At 41.2% G+C, this 3,901-nt stretch overlaps 1 protein-coding gene across 2 annotated transcripts in view; it reads right to left on the bottom strand.

The window, feature by feature from the left end:
* Window positions 1-1,457: 1,457 nt before the first annotated feature.
* The window catches only part of kdrl (kinase insert domain receptor like), a 55,552-nt gene continuing 53,108 nt past the window's right edge, over window positions 1,458-3,901 (bottom strand). For both annotated transcript variants that reach the window (XM_079744929.1, XM_079744930.1), the window contains exon 30: window positions 1,458-3,901. This exon is cut by the window's right edge and continues 307 nt beyond it. The gene's annotated coding sequence lies outside the window, so the exon portion shown is untranslated.

Below are 3,901 nucleotides of genomic sequence, written 5' to 3'. Positions count from 1 at the left end.
ACCCCACCGACACCTTCTCCTCACTAAGGAACTACTACCAAGGAAGTGTGTGTGCCTCGGAATCTCAGGAGCTGGTGTTGGCGGGGGGAGGCCGGGGGAAATGAGTGTTGGCGGTGTGGAGGTGGGTGGGGTTGGCGGCAGGGGCAGGGGTGCCGGACAAGTGGAGGAGATTGCAAACTAATGATGAAGCAACATGGCTCTGGCTCCACATTCCAGACCATAGTTAGGGACAGAAGGATGGAAGGCAGCCGGCTGATGGGAAACCACATGGGTTCTACATGGTTTCACACTGTACGTCCTTTGAGAGGGTGAATACCATTCAAAAGTTTACTTTGATAAAAGATTGATGTAAACTAACCTGAAACACAAGCAAATTATTAATTTAAACACCAGGTAATTTATATGAATTAAACATTTGATGCTCATTAGAGTAGTTTGTTGATATTCCCGATGAAAATGACACCAATTTTGTTAAAGTGTATAGCAAATTACTCGTATAAACAAAATCGAATATGGTAATATGATTACACATATTTTTCAATTGGTATAACAGGGCCAAATACAGCTCCAGCAACCCCTGTTGTACTGTTATGTACTAATGTAGTATAGTTTACTGTATGTCCAGGGGTCATAGCCCTCAGGCTCTTGGAGGACCAATGGTCTTGCATGGGAGTCAATGAAACACACAACTTCTTAGTGATAATAAACTAGTAACAGGATCTACAAATGGAAAATGTGTAAAATGTCAAAATATCACTTAGGGATGTTTCCACTACACACCTACGGAATATCTTGCCACGAAATCGTCAAAAAGTATATTAATAAACATCTGTGATTCAGCAAATAAACTCTGTTGGGGTGGTCTGAATACCCACCCACTTCGCTGTTGTGTGTAACTTGTACTTCCTCAAAGTTTAAATAGCCATAGCTTTATTCAGCTGACAGTAATGAGTGAACGGTAATTGGTCAGTGGATTTGGCCAAGGGTTTATGGTAACTGGTGACACGCTTGGATGTAGCAAGGAGGGAAAATAGCAATTCCAACAATTAAATTGTCTCCCCATGGAGTAGAAGGAAATTGAAAGTGCAATGAATAACATAATTAGAAGTTAATTACGGATTTCTGTTGTCCATCACTTGAGGCCTTTTTTTGTGACTATTAGGTAATTTAGCAGGCGCTTTTATCCAAAGTGACAGTGTATCCAGGTACAGCTACCTTAGGAGCAGGTAGGGGTTTAGGTATCAAACTCAAGGATGCTTACACCGCCTATCGACATTGGGGATCGAACCTAGAACCTTACACTTTTGGTCGAGCCCTCTTGCCACTACACACTAGCACACAACATATTTACATAAAAGCTATTAAGAACAAGGACCAGAGACACAGTGTACCGTATAAATATATATATATATTTATTCAATTATTTACTTATGTTTATATATAACAGTGATGGGGAACATTACCTTAATTTATTTTCTCGTGATGCTACAATGTTATGACAAACAAAAGTAGAGCCACATACATGTTAGGCTACTCATGTTAAAATAACATTTAATTTGACTTGGCTTCGAGTAGTGTTCCAATTTTTGGTAATGCATATTTACGATAAATGCAATAAAAACACTCTTAATATTGAAATATATGTTTGGGTAGTAATATCAAAAGGTGAAATTATTTATAAGTAAGTTTCCACAATGGTTAAGATTAGAGACAGACACACAATAAGCTATTATATATTCTTCAAATAAAGCCGCATAGGGATAAAAGACACAAAAATAATAATATAATAATACTGAAATAAACTACTTATTTGAACAATATGGGTTATGTGAGTCAATCACTCCATTACTCTCTTGATGTAATCTGAGTGCAGCCCCCAACGCTGTAGATTAATAATGGACATTTAGATAAAAAATATATAAAAAATAACAGAAAATATCAGTGCATAATCATTTCCTCTCCAAAAACACAACAAAACAACCGTTGGTCCACAATAAACAAGTTGGCAACATTTAGGGACCGGATTCAAAATCCCCCACTTTTTAGTTTGCAGACACACTAGATAATCATCTAGTGGCAGTTCCTCTTAACAAGCTTTCTACGTCTGTCAACAATAGATGCACTACCACCTGGTTAAGTGAAATAAAGAATGGTCCATTACAGTATATGACTTTTTTGTGAATAAAATGCTTAAAAAAAAAAATCTAATGGTCATTCAAACTGGAATACAACTCTGTTAATCATGTTTACATTGGCCCCGCCTTGTGCTAACAGATGCTGTTTCCTTAGCCTGCCCTGCAAGCTTTATTCACAATTAGCACAAAACAAAACAAATATCAGTATTTTCCTTATGCATTTGTTCTGCCAGAGCAGATTCCCTTAGCTTTACTATGTCATGATAGGATACAGCAGGACAAACAGCATATATATCTGGAATGAAATGCTGGAATATCATATGTTGTTAATATGAAAGGAGAGTGAAATTAGTAAATCCTTTGGTTTATATTTCAGTGTAAAATCTAAAAACGGTCTAATAAGTGACGATGTGTATCATCTAAATACATACGTAAAGTTTATTTTACTCTGGCTTTTGCCAACACAGATCTTGCCACGGATTCGGTCAGAGCTTATCCTGATATGTCTTTCCTGCTGCCTTACTCTTGTTTCTTGTTTCTTGGACCAGTTGCATCTTTGTTTCAGAATAAGGGAGTACAACCAAATTACCTTATCACAGCGCGCTTCCACGTAAAATGACTCCATTCGGAACCAATCCATCTTTACCCTTTACCTGTTCCCTTAATAAACCACACTGACCTTGGCCTGTGCTGAACAAGCCTATCAAATACGTAACATTTTCCTTCATCTTTCCAACCTGAGTTATCATAGCTATCATGATATCGATACATAAAATAATCCTTATGTCCCATGGGGGATACATCCAACTCACCACTTCTTATACAAAAAGCTTAAAAAACTAAATTTCTTCATGGTGGACCTATATCTTATTATAAACAGCCAGGTGCTTCATAAAAAATGTTTTGAACACAGATACATAACTACTTTCAAACACAGTGGTTTGATGGCTACACGGGAGCATGTAACATACTCGTAAGGTTGGTACTTCAATTCAATAATATCCAAATAATAAAATAATAAAAGAAACCAAAAAAAAACACCATCAAGTCTTCTTCTCCATAACCGTTGAATCTGACAAAGCATTCCCCTCTGGACATTCTCCATATGCTGAGGTCATCAGCTGACATCGTTCTTTGTCCTTCTGGATGTGTTGTCCTGGCGACGGCGTCGGTTGTGCTTTGCCCATGTTCACAGTAGAATACAGTAAATACCTGAGGCTGTCAGCTGTTCTTCAGGGGGACACCATGAGGGGAGGGGGGGGGTTGGTGTTGGGGGGGTGTTAGAGTCGCTGGACAGAGACGAGACACAGTGGACTGGTCCTGGACAGCACTGTTTCAAAAGGACGCCCGGAAACCAAACGTGTGTTGGGCGGGGCCAATCGGCGTGCAGACCCAGTGGGCCAGGGCGGCCGTCTGGGGGGAATGTGGTGTGTGTGCTGAGACCAGGGTCACGAGGAAGAGGAGGAGGAGGAGGGGGAGGAGGGGGAGGAGGAGGAGGAGGAGGGGGAGGAGGATGAGGAAGAGAAGGAGGGGGAGGAGGGGGAGGAGGAGGAGGAGGAGGAGGAGGGGGAGGAGGAGGAGGAGGAGGAGGAGGAGGGGGAGAAGGAGGGGGAACAGGAGGAGGAGGAAGAGGAGAAGGAGGAGGAAAAGGAGGAGGAGTAGAAAGAGCAGGCGGAGGAGTAGGAGGAGGAGTAGGAGGAGGGACAGCAGCAGGAGGAGGAGGAAGAACAGGAGGAGGTGACGGAGTTGGTGGTTGGGAGTCCAGT

The sequence above is a fragment of the Pollachius pollachius genome (assembly GCF_949987615.1).
Source record: "Pollachius pollachius genome assembly, chromosome: 10".
In the NCBI taxonomy this organism is placed as follows: domain Eukaryota; kingdom Metazoa; phylum Chordata; class Actinopteri; order Gadiformes; family Gadidae; genus Pollachius; species Pollachius pollachius.
The sequence above is the reverse complement of the archived record's forward strand: the minus strand, read 5'-3'. Positions and strand labels throughout refer to the sequence as shown.